Below are 17,810 nucleotides of genomic sequence, written 5' to 3' on the forward strand. Positions count from 1 at the left end.
TGGCCGTAAGGCCCAAGCCCCGCCTCTGCGGGAGCCCCCCGCCCACTGTCAACAGAAGCCCCGCCCTTTCTGAGATCCGTTTACTTTCTACTCAGAAGCCCCGCCTCCTGCCCTGCCCCGCCCCTTGCAGCTGCAGCCCCGCCTCTGCCAGTCTCCGCAAGAGCGGTGGCTCCACCCGCTGACACCGCAAAGCCAGTTCAACCCCACTGTGAGCTGCCCTGCTAGAACAGAGCCCCTCTCCGCTCGCTCTGCACCTCTGAAGCCCTCCTTTCTCCTCTCACAGACTCACCCTTCTGGAGGGCTTTCGTGGTCCTCGAATCCGGACTGCTTCAATGCGAACCAGCCCCGCATCAGGGGCCAGTTAAGGACACAGGCATCCGGGAAAACCGGACGGTGCCCCGCCTCTATCATCTCTTCACTCCCAGCCCCTATCCCATTTTTTAAATGAAGAGGAATACAAATCAAAGCGAAGAGAAACAACTCACCCTCGCCGCTACTCTGTACATATTCACAGGCCCAGACATGTGAGTCCTCTTTGACGCTTTGATGTTCATTCTCCATCCCCATGCCAGTCATGAACCCTTCGTGCTATGACAGGGTGCTTCACTGAGCCACGTCAATCCTAAAATGTGCAGTTGCTTAAAGCTAAAGCTTAACTGTTGAAATCAATATTTATTTGTAAGTTTCGTCCTAGAATCAAAGAACTTGTGGAAACAGAAGGAGAATTCCTTAATGATCTCGTAAACATAGATATTCAACCCTTCCATCATCAACTCCCTGTATTTACAATACAAATAAAAAATAAAATGTTTTTCACTATGTAAATACTCTGGCACTAACATGTGAACTACAGGACAAGAAGTGTCCCAGTAAATTTTCAAAAAACTCCCTAGGGGGCAGTACTGTGCCCATCGAACCTATGTTTAGAACTCCTCTCTGAAGAAAGGACATACTTTGGATACATGAATTATTTTGCTCAAATATTTTAACAATTTCTATAAACACCAATGTGTGCCAGGCAATATGGGAGATGCAAAGCTGAGTCAGGCAATATTCCTGTGCTCCAAAAATTTATAATCTAGTAGCCTAGCAAAACCACGAGGAAGAAAATGTACCAGGCAAGGTGAGAGAGAAAGAATCAAGGAGAAATACATGAAGGGACCGCTTTACAGATATGAACTGATCAGTGTAAACTTCACATTTCTCTTTTTTCCTTTCTTTTCTTTTCTTTTCCTTTCCTTTCCTTTCTTCTTTCTTCCCTCTCTCCTTTCCTTCTTTCCTTCTCCCTTTCTCCCTCCTCCAATCCTTCTCCTCCTCTTCTCCTTCTTTGGCACCACTTATAGAGTTACCTCCTCCTTGCTATAATCTGTCTGCTGTGTTCACAGCCCAATGCCAGCAGCCTAGAGTTCTCCCAAATTGAGGCCACACCCACAGAACAATTCTGCCCAGAAAAACAATTTCAATAGCACAGTGCTGAGAACAGTGTCCTTAGCTGAAATGCCAAATATTTGGTATCCTTGTACAAAACTTAAGACTGTTATCATCATCACTCAAAAAAAAAAATGGGTGCAGACTAAGGAATATGAATATATGTTTAGCATAGCAGATTGTACCAGCCCACATAAATCTGTTTAGAGATCATGCTTTCAGAGTAACTTGTTTTTTTAAAATCTACTCCTTTGTAAAAATTGTAAATATGACTTATTTCAACAGTTGTGTGACTCCAGATGTAAGTTTTTTCCCATGGTTTGGCACAGTTATAAGAGTCTAGATTTTTAAAGCATATGGTTTGCGTTTTGTCATACACAAAACTTCAGAACTGGTAGAGATGAGACTTTGTTCAGCAGGTTTTAAAAAGCATAGCACTTTTTCTATTCAGAGCCTCTTCTACCTTTGAAACAGTGAAAAAAAATATTTGTAGGAAATAAAGCGATTTGAATCAAAGCATTCTTTGCTAATTCTAAGCATTAGTGTCATCTGAAGAGGACCAGGCTCCCAAAGGCACTTTTTGCAGTAACTTCCATGTTATTATTTTTCCTTTTTCTACTTTTGGTAAAAAGTCTTCTTAAAAAAAGCATTGTACCATGAAATATCAGCTGAAAAGGCATCAAACTAAGACATTTTAAACTTTTAATTATAGTTAAGTGAACTTGAGAATTTAACCCTAGTTAAATGCTCCTACAATTCCCTTATATGGCTCCTTCAAAAACTGAACAAAATTTTCCTGCTAAAGTTAGTTTAGGCTGTACAAACTTTCAGAGTGGATTTAGGATCAAGTCATTTCCTACTGTTCTTAGCACTTGCTCTGTGAAAATAATGAGGCTATTGATAATAACAACAGAAAAAACCAAGTTGGTATTCTCTTGGTAACTATAAAACTATCCTTCCCACTCCTTCCCCTCTTTCATATCCTGTATGTCCGACAACACGACTATAGATGCAAAAACTGATTTTTCGGTATTTATTTGAGCAGTAACACTTAGATGCACTTTACTTTTTTATCGTGATGATTTCTGGTTTGGTTTACTCATTGGCATGTAACTCTATTTCCAACAAAAAGTAAGTGAACATATCAAGGGTACTTCTGAAAAACAAGGTGTCAATTGCTTCTATTTTTTTTCTAAAATATTTGTCACAAATAAACCTTTAGTTTGGGAATACCTAACTAAAAAGCAACATGAGAGGGCGGTGCAATGGTGGCTCAGGGGCAGAATTCTCACCTGCCATGCCAGAGACCTGGGTTCAATTCCCGGAGCCTGCCCATGCCAAAAAAAAAAAGCAAGATTACAGTGGGAAAATGCAATAATTCACTGTTTCAGAGTCTTAGCAGAAGAGTCTAGAGTTGCAGTTCTTAAATTTTAATGTTCAAGAATTACTTGAGAACTTTGTTTAAAAGATATATTCTCCGGCCGTGTTACCCAAAAATCTAATTCATTAAGTCTTGGGATGGAGCTATGAATCTACATTTTGACAGGCAACTGCTAACCTTTATGCAAGTGAGTCGCAGGCAGGCCTCACTTTGAGAAATATTGATCTAGAATAATGCTTATAATTTTTAAAAAAGCTTACTGCATTCTTGTAGAATTAGCCAAGGATAATAAGCTATAGAAAGTCCACACTTCTGAGAAAAAAATAGCCATTCCTAAAACGGTAATCATTACATAGTCATCAACACTAGGAAGAAAATTCTACTTCAGTCACCAAACGCTTTCAGATCCATTACAGATTTCCATTATCCAGGAAACCTTGTGGCTCATTCTGTGAACTCTGTGTTCACTCTGTGAACTCTAGATATATTATCTCATTTTACCCTCCCCACGTCTTTATGAGGTGTCTAATATTATTTGCAGTTAACATATGAGGAAGCTGAGATTGGAGAGATTAACATACTTAACCTTAGGTAACTAAGCTAGGTTTTGAACCTGCCTTGACCAATTCTAAAACCTCATGACATGAGGCATACAATGCTTCTCAAATGGAAGGTGTTGGGGATTGATTGGATTTCATACTCCACAAAAGACATATTTTAGTCTTAATCTGCATTCTTGTAAGTATGAACCCATTTGTAAATAGAATCTTTGAACATATTTTTTGTTAAGGTATGGACTCATTTGTGAATAGGATCCCATTTAGATGAGGCCAAATTGAATCAGGGTACACTTTAATACACGTAATTGGTGTCCTTATTAGTGAAGGAAATTCATATGTGGTCAGTCAGAAGAATCCAGAAGTCAGGAGAAGCCAGAAGTCATCCGAAATCAGAGGAGCAGACACAAGGAGACAGAGATTGTCTGAGTCTGGAACACGACAGACTCCTGGAGGAAGCAAGCCTTGCCTATACTTTGATTTTGGAATTCTAGACTCCAAAACTTTGACATAATAAATTTCTGTTGTTTATGTCAACCCATTGTGTGGTATTTGTCATAGCAGCTTTGGCAAACTAAAACAGAAGGCACTGCATTTGCCAAGCTACAGTGTGCCAAGGAACTGAGAAAGTTTACTGACTTTGGAGTCAAATGGTCTTATTCAAATCCCAGATCCTCTGTCATTTACTAACCATATCAGTAGTTGTTGCTACAAACATATCCACAAAGTGAGACACTTCAGAACTCCATCCCTCTACAGAAGATTTGAGCAAGAACTAGCAAAGGCATCTTTCTAATCCCTTCAGAAAACAGTTAAAGGATTGCAGTAACAGGGCAAGCACCAAATAAAGAAAAAGCCCATTTAAAAACAGTAGGGTCTCATAGTGCCCTGGAAGCCTTTCCTCCACCCCCTCACTCAGTGTGGAGCCAGCCCAAATTCCCAGTACAAAGCACTGGTTCTAGTTCCAAAGAGAGCTGAGTAACACTCATGCATATATTGGGAACACATATGTCACCCAGTCTGTCTAGTGGTGACCTGAGGGATGCACTGTCCCAGAACTTGCCCTAGAAAGTAGACTCAGCAAGTTCTTCTACAGAATGCTGTGGAGAATAATCAAGTGGCTGTCTGGAACAAGGGGTTGTTGGCTGAAAGACATACAGTACAGCATGTGTGCTGTAAGGAAATAGTTTCCTAGGTAAGAGGGGACATTCACATTTGTGTAAATGCAGGGATTCCCGGGGCCACAATAGCATGCCCAAGACAGGATGTATGCATGTGCGGAAAGGATCAGGGAAGGTCTTACGCTTTGGCTAGGAGTTATCCTCCAAACTTGTTGTGTGGGTAAGCCCTGAAGAGGAACACTCACACATATCAATCTGCAAAGACCGGGAAAGGTGCTCGCCACCCCCCGCTTCTTCTTTCTTGTTAGCTTTCAAGGAACGCTCTGTCATAACACTAGCTAGATAAAAGCTTAAGGAATAGATATCTCAGAGTCTCAATTCCAATGATAGTACAATAAAATATAAAAATGTCCAGGTTTCAACAAAAGATTACAAAACATACAAAGAAACAGGAAAAGATGTCATGTGCAAAGGAGAAGAGTAAAACATTAGAAACCATCAACAAGGTGGACCAGACCTGGAACATTATAAGACAAAGACTTTTTTTTTTAAGTATAGATTTTTATAAATGGCATAGAAATGGTGAACTTATAGAGCACAATTTCCTTCTTCTAAAATAACCATAATTTGCAAATTTTCATTCTTGTAGACCTATATTTCTTCAAGCTCTTACTTCTATCTCTCAGCCGGGGGAGGGGGCCAGGCTTTGTGGGTCTGATGGAGCCTGACTCTGGGTCATCATCCGGCCCCTCAGACCAGCCTGAGTTACCCAGCAATACAGAGGCTTCCCTGAAACTCTCATTTCTTCCCAATTCCTAGAGCCAGTGCTTGTCCTCTTGGCTTCAGCAGACAAAGACTTTTAAAAAATGGTTCTAAATATGGTCAAAGAGCTAAAGGAAAACATGTACAAATAACTAAAGGATACTAGGAAAATGATTGATGAACACAAAGAGAATATCAATAAAGAGATAAGTTATGAAAAGGAACCAAATAGAACAGAAAAGTAAAATAACAGAAATAAAGAATTCCCTTGAGGGGTTCAAGAGCAGATTGGCACTGGCAGAAGAAAGAATCAGTTGACCTTGAAGATAAGACCATTGAGATGATCCAGTCTGAGGACCAGAAAGTAGAAAGAATGAAGGAAAGTGAGCAGAGCCTGAAGAACCAGTTGCACATCATCAAGCATCTCAATATACACATTGGGAGAGTCCTAGAAAGAGAAAAAAGAGAGAAAGGGGCAAAGAGACCATTTGAAAATATAATGGCTGAAAATTTCCCAAATTTAAAGAAAGATATGAACATATGCATTCAAGATGCTCAATGAATTCTGAACAGGATAAACCTAAATAATTTTTCACTGCACTATGTTATAATCAAACTGTTGAATGCCAAAGATAAAGAGAGAATTCTGAAAGTCACAAGAGAAAAGCAATATACTACATACAAGGGATCCTCTATAGGATTAAATGCTGATTTCTCATTGAGAACCATGGAGGCAGGAAGACATATTTAAAGTGCTGAAAACAAACCATTGCCAACCAAGAATTCTGTAATGTGCCAAAACTGTCTTTCAAAAATGAGGGCAGATATACAATTTAAAAAAAGGTTAAAAAAAATGAGGCCGGAACATTCCCAAATAAACAAAAGCTGAGAGACTTTGTCACCACTAGATTGGCTATACAAGAATGAAAGGAAAGGACAGTAGACAAATGAATGAAGCCACATGCATAAATAAAGATCTCTGGTAAAGATAATGACACTGGTAAATATAAATACTAGTACTGTTGTATTTTTAATTTCTAACTACACTTTTTATTTCATACAGGATCTAAAATGTCAATTCACAAAATGTAGTAATAAGTCAGTGGTTTTGGACTCATAATATAAAATATGTCATTTGTGACAAGAACTACTTAAAGGTCGAGGGATGGAAAAGTATAGGGACATAATTTATGTGTGCTATTGAAGTTAAGTAGGTATCACAGTGATAGAGTGTTGTAGATTTAGGATGTTAAATTTAAGCCCATGGTAATCAGAAAGAAAATATCAGAGGATATGCAAACTCATAGTGACAGAAAATAGATTACAGGTTACCAGATTCAGGGGATAAGAGCAAAGGGGACTTAATGCAAAATGAATATAGGATCTCTGTTTGGGGTGAAGGGAAAGATGAAGTAATGGTCGTAGGGTACTGCAGCGTTGTGAATATGCACAATCCTCCGGAGAGTTATGCTTGGGAAGGGTTGGATTGGGAAGGTTTATGTTGTATGTGTGTTCCCACAGTTTAAAAAAAGAAAGAAGGAAACTAAAGCGATAATGACAAACACAATACATGATACTGGATCAATCTAAGAATGGAGAAAAGGCTCAAAAGGACATTATAGGGACATAAGAAAAACCTAGAATATAGAATGTAAGCTTTTTATAATGTTAAATTCCTGAATTTCATAACTGTACTTAAGGTGATTACATAAGTGAATACCCTTGTTTGCAGGAAAAGAACATGAAAGTGTTATGTGTTCAAGGAGTATGATATGTGCAACTTGTTCTCAAATATTCTGAAAATAGATGATAGACAGACAGGTGATACATAGATAAAATGCTACAACTAAGGTGACAGAATGTTAAAATGTTGGATCTGGGTATCTGAGAAGGTGGGGATATATTGGAGTTCTTTGCATGTGATTCATATTACTTTTTCAGCTGTCCTGCAAGTTTGAAATTATTATAAAATAGAAAGCAAAACAAAAACTCAGTGGCTTAAAAGACTAAGTAATTACTTAGCTCACAAGTCTGCATGTCAGCTCGTGGTTCTGCTAATTGGGGCCAAGTTTGGTTGATCATTGCTGGACTTGCTCATGCATCTGTGGCCAGCAAGGGGGCTGTCTGGGAGCTGTCTGGTCCTGGATAGCCTCACTCATGTATTTGGCAGTTGGCTGACTATGGGTGGATCATCTCGTATGGCCACAGTCACATGTCTGGTGGTTGTCTGGCTGGACAGGGGTGACAGGGCCATGTGTGTCTCATCTGCAAGTAGGATAGCCTGGATTCATTCACATTTCAACCATGGAATTCTAGGAAAGCGAGAAGAAGTATGTATGACCTTGTGCCAGTTTGAAAGGATTAAGTTCCCTAGAAAAGCCATGCTTTAATTCTGATCCATCATGTGGAGGCAGCTGCCTCAGCACTTTAGGTTGGAACTTGATTAGATTATCTTCATGGAAATGTGGCTCGTCCAATTGTGGGCATTAACCGTTGATTAGAGGGAGTTGTGACTCCACCCATTCCAGGTTGGTCTTGATTAAGTTAGTGGAATTCTTTAAAAGAGGAGCTATGAAAAAAAAAGAGGAGCTATTTTGGAGAAAGAGAGAGCCACGAGAACCCCAAGAGCCCACACAGCCAGAGAGAGACCTTTGGGGATGAAGCAGGAAAATGCCCCCAGGGGAGCTTCATGAAACAAGAAGCCTGGAGAGAAAGCTAGCAGAAGTCCATGTTCACCATGTGCCTTTCCAGTTGAAAGAGAAACCCTGAACGTCATCAGCCTTTATTGAGTGAAGGTGACCTCTTGTTGGTGCCTTAATTTGGACATTTTAATAAATGTGCTTTAATTGGGACATTTTCACAGGATTAGAACTGTAAATTTGCAACTTAATAAATTCCCCCTTTTAAAAACCGTTCTGTTTCTGGTATATCGCATACTGGCAGCCTGCAAACTAGAACACACCTCTTGAAGCCTGGGATCACAACTGACACACTGTCACTTCTGCCACATTTTATTGGTCAAAGCAAATCACAGGGCCTGATGGGTAGTGCAAAGTCACATTGCAAAAGACAAGGATACAGAAAGTGCAAACAATTATGACCTTTTTTTTTGTAATCAACTTACCACAATATGTGATTAAAGGTAGGTTTAAACTCTATCTGTCTTTTTCTCATCTGTTTGATGAAGATAATATTATGATGACTGTGCCTTACCTCAAAGACTTGATCGTTCATGCAAAGGGTGGGGCTTGTCTTAATTTCTCAGAGAATATGCTCATGATGGAAATCCTCTAGGGTCTTTCCAGCCTTAAAGTCTTCTGCATCCACCTGGTAGAGCAATTAGGCTGATTCTGCATCCACCTGGTAGAGCAATTAGGCTGATTCTGCATCCACCTGGTAGAGCAATGTGGCTGATTCTGCATCCACCTGGTAGAGCAATGTGGCTGATTCTGCATCCACCTGGTAGAGCAATTAGGCTGATTCTGCATCCACCTGGTAGAGCAATTAGGCTGATTCTGCATCCACCTGGTAGAGCAATGTGGCCCCTCAGGGCAGGACTTTGGCTCTGATTTTCTCACTCTGGATTTCACGCTGTTCTAGGTTGTGAGGTGCAGAAGCCCACTCCAGCTAGCTCAGTTGAAGGAGCCCATCGCTCTATTCCTCTCGGCATGTCTGCTCCATCTTTTATTCTCTCAACTCTCCTTTTAATACTCCTGTCATTTTCAGTGTCCCAATTCCAAAAACGAAAGAAAGAATTTGATTGGCTCAGCACATCTCTTCTTAAAAGGTCAGCCTAGTCCAATGTACCATGGCAGGAGAGGTGGGCGGTAGAAGTGGGTGGGGTGTTGATGTGGGGAGAGAGGCAGTGAGTAAGGACAGTTCCTTCAGAAGGAGGCTGTAAGCCAGCAGACACGGTGATTCACATTTCCGGGACACAGGCAGCCTTCTCTAATATTTGGAATTACCTTCCCATCAGGTAGTCAAAGTGTTCAACTTCAAGGACCCTATAAAAATCCATGTCCTCTCTGAACATTTCTTGGTAAAGTGGAGGTAGGGTGGCTATTTCTCCTGTCCGCTTGCCAAATACCGACTTCACTCTTTAGCCCTAGCACAGGAAAAAAATCATCACTATAAACAATGAAATACTATCCAAGCCTGTTCTTTCGGTTGCAACTGGGCTTATCTACAATACTGCATATCACAATGTCCTTCAGTCCTTGACAGCATTAAGTAACTACTGATTAACCCTTTGTATTGGTCATTTATAAATTAAGTCTTTTTTAAGCTCCAAGTCCAAGAAAAGGGGGTCACACTGGGGGCTTTTTGAAGGCTTTTTGTATTATGAAGGCTTCATTTTAAGTTAGGTGTAATCAAATATGTGTTTATACATTTGTTATTTGTTTACACATTGTCTAAGGCAGTAGTTTTCACCCTTGGCTGGACAACAGCATTTGGAGAGCTTTTAAAAAAACATCTATGCCCAGCACCACTTCCAATAATTCTGGTTTATTTGGTTTAGGATGATTTACAGACATTAATTTTTTTATGGTGAAATATATATACAAAAAGCAATAAATTTCAAAGTACATTGTAACAAGCTGTTATAGAACAGATTTCAAAGTTTGGTATGGGTTACATTCCACAATTTTAGGTTTTCCTTCTAGCTGCTCCAAGAAACTGGAGACTAAAAGAAGTATCAGTATAATGATTCAGCAGTCACATTTATTTGTTAAATCCTGTCTTCTCTCATAACTCCTCCTTCTCCTTTGATCTTTCTCCCAATATTTAGGGGTGCTTGGGTTATTACTTTTTCATGTTGAAAGGGGCTGTGGATAATATGGGACATGGGGATGGAACTAGTTAATATTCTGGAGAGGCTGGTTCCTCTGAGTTTCAGGTTGTATCTGGCCAAGGACCCCATCTGGAGGTTGTAGGATTCTGTAAAATAATCTTAGTGCGTAGGACTTTTGTAGAATCTCAGATAGAGCCCTAGATATTCTTTAGGGTTGGCAGAAATGGTTTTGGTTGGGTTTTGGAAAACCATGGTAAAGAGTAATATCCAGCTGAAGATTACACAAGAGTAACCTCCAGGATAGCCTCTCAACTCTATTTGAATTCTCTCAACAAATATCTTATTTGTTGTAATTCTTTCCCCGTATGTGGGCAGGTAGGCATTCTTGACCCTACGGTGCTAGGGCCAGGCTCATCCCTGGAATTTATATCCCATGAGACTTTCACACCTGACAGCATTAATTTTTAAAAAAGCTTTCCAAATTATTCTAAAATAATGTCAGAGTTGAGAACCACTGACCTCAGGTACAGGAGACAGAGGGGAGGCAACCAACTCTTATGAAGGACCTCTACCTGCCAGACCTATAGGGCTTTACTATATTATTAAATTTTCAAAGCAATCCTATGAGTATTAGTCCTACAGCCCCCATTTTAGAGACAAGGAAATGAGGCTCAAGAAGATTAACTTGCTCAAGTTCTACAATTTGTTGAGACAACAGTGTATTTGGGTTCAAATATTGGGTAGTCAGGAGCCTAGGTGGGGCTAGAGGTTGGGAAGATTTATTTCATTGTTTATAAAGGGATTCAGCACAGAAAAAAGATTCACCAATATTTCGCCACAATCTTTACAGATTTCAGTCTTGCCTTCAAACCAATTTTTCCATCACAGGCTCAACAACCGTCATGTGAACCCATTATCTCTATTCTTCAGAATAGATTAGGCTATGCTACTGTGACAAACCCCAAATATCCATACAAAGATTTGTTTGTTATTCATCAAGGCTTCTTATTGCTCCCATTGATAGTCCAGGGCTGCTCCCTTCCAGGTGGTGACTCAGGTGTCCAGCTGCTGCTTCTTTTGACTATTTCATTTAGAATACGTGTCTTCTGTGTTGCCAAGGAAGGGGAAAAAGAGATTCCCACCAGCTATTACTTTAACTTAGAAATGACATATGTCACTTCTGTTTAGAGTTTGCTGATCATTTCTAGTCCTACACTCCTAGTAAATATAGACGTTTTGGTGAGCAATAAAATGTCTCTGCTATGTTACCTTAACATCTTTTTTGAAAACATGTTCAAGAGGATTGTAACCCATGTTTGACTCCTCAAGCCCTCCTTTCCATAACAGTGAAGCCCCCAGTTCATCCTTTTATGATTGGGATGATACAGATAATAAAGGTAAACCTGAATTCTTTACTTGAGACATGAGGCAATTTAGGTGTGCTGACATATCATTTTACTGTATTATAAACTCCTTGGAGGAAGTTTATAATACCATAAAAACCTTGAAGGTCAGAGACCGTATCTCATTCTTATTTTTACCTCTCCTAATGTATACAGTTGGCACTCAATAATAATAATACACATATACATACATGCATACATAAATTCAGCAAATATTTATTGACTAAGACAAACATAATCCCTTTCCTCATGATTATAATTTATACTATGGTTGAGTCTTGGCATTACAATGTTATTTTGCTACCATTATCTCATTTTAATTATGAATATCAAAAACTGAAAATATAGACCAATTAGCTTGGACTTATCACTAAGTTAAGTTCTTGATTTGTAATCTGCCTCCTTCTCATACATTTTTTCCCCTACTGTTTCATAGCTGGATGAGAGGTATGCAGTTTATAGCCAGCAAGGTGATAGAATGCTATGCTTATATTATGCATATACTTATAAGGTTAAGCACCTTCTTTGTGACCATGCAGGTTGATTTGCAGACTTTTAACAACTTTCTTGAAAAATACTTGCCCAAATTGAAAATACAGACTCAAACAGAAACTTTCAACCTGATGTTCATTGCAGCATGATTCACAAGTTGGAAGCAACTCAAGTGTCCATCAACAGATGAATGGATAAACAAAATGTGGTATACACATACAATGGAACATTATTCGGCTGTAAAAAGTAATGAAGTTTTGATTCATTTACAACATAGATGAAACTTGAAGATACCATGTTGAGTGAAATAAGTCGAACACGAAAGGACAAATATTGTATGATTTCATTTATATGAAATATCTAGACTAGGCAACTTCAGAGAGAAAGAAAGTAGATCAGAGGGTGCAGGGATTGGAAGGAGGAGAAGAATGGGGACATATTGCTCCATAGGTACAGAGTTTTTATTTAGGGTGATGAAAAATGTTGGAGCTAGGTAGTGGTGTTAGTTGCACAACATTATGAAGTCACTAATGCTACTGAATTATACATGTGAAAATGCTTGTGGCAAATTTTAGGTTATATGTATTTTATCACAATAAAAAGTCTTAGAGCAGCTAGAAGTAAAGACCTAAAATTGTGGAATTGTAACATATGTCAAACTCTGAAATCTGTTCTACAACTAATTGTGGTGCTGTGCTTTGAGATTTATTGCTTTTTTGTATATGTGTTCTTTTTCACAAAAAAAGAAGGAAAAAAAAGTCAATTGTGATGATAAAAAAAACCACTTAAGCCTTCTAGCCTCCTATATTCTGGAGCAGGTAGAAGGAAAAAAATCTGAGAGGATCATATGGTAGCCCATGACAAACTCTGGGATCTGTCTTGTAACTACTTATTGAAGAGTGCTTTGAAAACTATTGCTTTTTTTTTATTTGCTTTGTATATATATTGTACTATACAATTAAAAAAAAAAGTAAAACACTTGCCCAAAGATAATAGAGGGGCAATCTAAAAATATCTTTTATAATATAATAGAATATATATAAGATATGCATACATTTTCAGTTTGAATACTGAAGAATATTTTTTCTAATCTTTGTTTGCTTTCCTTTATATATTTCAGATTTCATACTTAAAATAAGAATTATAGCTTAAGGGTAATTTAATGTTTTTATAAAGATATTTTTATTACCAAAGGCTTAAAATCACTGTGCAGAAACTTAAAAAAAAATAGAGATAAGAAATCCATCCATGGTTCTTCTTTCCTAACCACTATTAGCATTTTGGTATATTTCCAGATTGGCTTTTTTTAGATGAAAGAAAATATGTTCAGTTATTTCTACTTCTCCCTCTGCAAGGTAACTTGGTTTAGAATGTAAGAAAATGGTCTCTTTGGACAGACATTTTCTCTTAGCCAGTATTTTAGTGATTATATTTCATGCAACATCTGTGGGGTGATGGTTCAGAAGAAACCAGGAAAGTAACTTGAGTAACGGTGGTAATTTACATTTTCTCCCTACTGGGTTGGGGAAAGACTTAAGAAAATTTGAGGAAGCAGAAAAGAGACATATGCTGTGGTCCTAAATAAAAAGTATGCAAACTGAATGAAAAAATAATTACAGAAAGAAAGATTGGCGGTAACTTATCTTCTTTCTCAAATAATCAAAGCAAAAAAGCTTGTCTCATTTTTAAGACCCTGATTTTCCTAAATATTCACCACAGTAAATAACTATAATTAGGATTCATCACACGTAATCAGTTTCCAAATTATTTCATGAATGCATTATCCATTGCAATGAGCCCCTCTTTTTCCCTCAAGCCAGTTGAACTTTCACAATGGTGCTTTAACCAGCACTTGCAGCTCACAATGTCTGTGTGTCCAGGGTACCCAAGCCTGGCGCTCTTTGATTCATTAAATCTTTTAGTCCCATATCTTTTGGGCATTTAAATCATTTTGATTTGGTGTATGCTCTGAAGATAGTAGGCAAAGAGCCCTCTCGCTGCATGTTAAGTGCTATTCTCTGACTCCCAGCCAGAGCTCAGATGTTGGCAGGGTGACTGCTGTAATGTAGTGATTTCATTTCCAACCTTAGCACATTAAAATCGCATAGCCTAAACACAAAGCTTCCAGATATTTCCTTTTACAAAAAAGAAGAAAAACGTAATTTAACGCTGCTATGAAATAAAATGGGAAGAAATTTGAAAATACATTTGTTTCCACAGTAAAATATTGGGGATATTAATGCTGGTTTGTAAGGCTCAATAAGAGCCGAGAAACCTAAAAAAAAAGTATAAATGGAGTTGGGGGATTTCATATTTTTCTTCTTTTACTTTATAAAAGGACTGTCTTAGGTTGAGCTCACCCTAACATAGACCCCGAGTAAGTGGTTTTTTTGGGAGGTGATGCCAAGACATGCTGGTAGGGGAGTGGGGAAGATGAAAGGGAAGGATGGGGAACACGAATAAGTAGGTTATCACTCTGGGACCTGGGGCTCAATCTCAACAGAGAACCTAAAGACAAAGTGTAGAACGCCTCTCGGAGTTCTCCCACCCAAGGGTCAAGGGATCTGGGGTGTTTGTTCACCAAGTCCCACCCATCTCGGGCTGGTTGCTATTTCCTGGAATGTTAACTCCTATCACTTTCAGTCCATCTCCAGCAGGGATCATGAGAAAACCCCCAGCTGAGGATTGCAGAATCTTTCAGGAAGCTGCCATTGGCACATATTGCAATCTCAAATGCCTAGGGGACCTAGACAGGACACCTACCTGTGTCTGCTCCAGAGAGGCAGTAACGTATGGTGGCTAAGAACACAGATTTTGAATCACATAGACCTGGTTTGATTTCTGCTACTGCCACTTATGTGTGACATTGAGCAAATTTTTAAATCTAAGCTCCAGTTGTTGTTTTTTTTTTTTGTAAAATGAAATAATACTAGAACCTATCTCCTAGAGTCTTTGTAAGGATTAAATGAGATACAGCATATACCGTGGTCAAAGTGAGAGTTCCCCATATGTATCAGAGAACTAGCACATTAGAGATTATGTCGGCAGTTCAGTATTGCTGGGTGAGAGCTTTGTTAACTTTTGTGACAGACAACCAGGGTGGCTGCCTGGTTCTCGCTTTGTTATGTGGGCTTCCAGTAACCATGTCTAAATTACGTGGCCTTGGTCTCTGGCCATACCAAGGTGAACATCTAGAACAATCCAATTAATTTATTTTAGGACTTTGAAATCTAGAACAGAGAATCACTGAACCTGGGTCTCTTTGTCTTTACTGACACAGTTTTGTCACCTATTTTCAGAATCTCTGCCAAGAACTTGAAGCAGACTTTCAATTGTTCGTAAGGTATCTTACATCTTTCTAAAAATGCTACCCTTCAGAGAATCCCCTGATACTGTGTCAAACTTTAGGGACACCCAAATCAATAGGCTATGCCCTCGATCATGAGGCTTATTCTTGTGAAGTTTATTAGGTAATGGAGAAGCTTAGACTACCTATAGGCATGCCTAAGGGTTACTTCTGGAGGACCTCTGTTGTTGCTCGGATGTAGCCTCAGTCTCTCTAAGCCCAACTCTGCAAGTGAAATTTTTGCCCTGCTATGTGGAACATGACAGCCTGGGGTGAAAGTCTCCCTGGCAATGTGGGAGATGACTCCCAGGGATGAATCCAGACATGGCACCATGGAATCAACAATTCCATCCTGACCAAAAGGGAGAAAAGAAGTGTAATTATTAAAATACCAGTGGCAGACAGAGTTCAAATAGAGTTGAGAGGCTACTCTGGAGGTTGCTCTTATGCAGGGTTCAGTTAGACTTTGCTACCTATCGTAAACTGCCAACCCCCAACCAGGACCATGCCAGCCAATCCTAAACAACACTTAGGGAAATATATAAGACTCCACAAGGGTTCCATGCAGTAGAGTTATTATCTAGAAACTTACAACCTCTAGATGGGTCCCTGGTCCAGATAAGTCCTGAAACCTAGCCCAGTCTCTCCAGAACATCAGATAGTTCCATCTCCCTACCCCATATTAGTGATAGACCCTCCCAATATGAAAAATTTAGAATTGCTATAGCCCAAACACCCCTAAAGAGAAAGATCAAAGGTAATGGCAGAGTTATACATAGAAGATAGGCTTTACCAAATGGATGTGAATGCTGAATCATTAAATTGATATCTCTTTTAGTCTCCAGTATTTTAGAACAGCTAGAAGTAAAAGCCTAAAATTGTGAAATTATAACCTGTATCAAATTCTGAAATATATTCTACAACTAATTGTTGTGCTGTGCTTTGAAATTTATAACTTTTTTGTATATATGTTATTTTTCACAAAAAAGAAGGAATAAAAGTCTATTATGATGTTTAAAATGTTTTTAAACCCTCTAGCCTCCTATGTTATGGAGCAGTTAGAAGGAAAAATATGAGAGGATCATATGGTAACCCATGACAAACTCTGGGATCTGTCCTGTAACTACTTGTTGAAGAGTGCTTTAAAACTATTACTTTTTTCTTTCTTTGCTTTGTATGTATGTTATATTATACAATAAAAAAAGTTAAAAAAAAATGGAAGAGTTGGAGAATAAAGTTGAGACACATATACAAGAGTATAGCAAAAAGACAAAGATGCTAAATAAAGTTGAAAAAATGTTTTGGAAAAATAGGATATCTGTCCAGGAAGTAGATCATCTGAATAATAGGCATTCTTGAGAGAAAAAAAGAGAGAGAGAAAGAGAGAGAGAGAAGGAAATTATCAAAGAATGAATACAAGAACGTTTTCCAGAACTCAAGAATGTAAGTATCCATTCAAAGGTCTCAATGAAGGCCCAACACAACTTTTGAGAAAAGTATGGCATCAGCTATATTTTAAAACTTCAAGTTCTGTGTGAGACCAAAGAAAAAGATGTTTATTTGGCACAAAATTTATGTTTTCAGTAGCACATTATCTAATTTAGCTTCTATGGTCAGTTTATTTGAATACCATAATTACATGGAATCTTGACTAGAGAGTAGGATCTTGTTGGTTAGTATAAGTTAGTATAATGCCTGGTACATCCCAGACGAATTCAGGCAGAGAATGAAAAAGTATTTGCAAAGTCCCCTTGGGGGACTGGGGAGAAAGCAGGAAATATTAAACTTCCCCATCTAGGGAATTTCTGATATTCTAGCAAGCAGTGGGGTAACAGGTTGAGATGGATAGATGAGTAAAACAGTAAGGACAAAAAATAAATAAATAATAGAGGGTAGATGAGGGGTTAAAACAAAATTAGGGTATAGTGCAATACTAGTGGCCAATGAGAAGGAGGGGTAAGGGATATGGGATGTATAGGTTTTAGGTTTTTCCTTTTTTCTTATTTCTTTTTCTGGAGTGATGCAAATGTTCTAAAAATGATCATGGTGACGAATACCCAACTACGTGATGATATTGGAGCCACTGATTGTATACTCTGGATGAATGTATGGTGCATGAAAATATCTCAATAAAAGTAAAAAAATAAAAAGAATTTTAAAAATGACCCTTTTTGCTAAAGTTAGCCAGAGACAATTTCTGTTGCTTGCAACCAAATGAACCTTACCAGTACAACCCAGTTATTATTAACCCAACATTCTACCTAACTACATAAAGATGGTTTCCTCATATTTTGTGCTTGTTCCTAAAGCAAGTAAAGTTAAAAAACTCACAACCTTCCAGTTCTTTTCGCAGTCATTTTACTGACTGACTTTGCAAAGCTTAGAATAAACAATGATTAATTGGATGGATTTCAGTCTCACCAGGATGCCCAACATATAAGCAATTAACTATAAGCAAAACAAAATTTATAGGTGTGAAATGGGATAAATCCACCTGACGCAGCTTCTAAAACTATGATAAAGATAAC

This window comes from Tamandua tetradactyla, chromosome 6 (assembly GCF_023851605.1).
Source record: "Tamandua tetradactyla isolate mTamTet1 chromosome 6, mTamTet1.pri, whole genome shotgun sequence".
Lineage (NCBI taxonomy): Eukaryota > Metazoa > Chordata > Mammalia > Pilosa > Myrmecophagidae > Tamandua > Tamandua tetradactyla.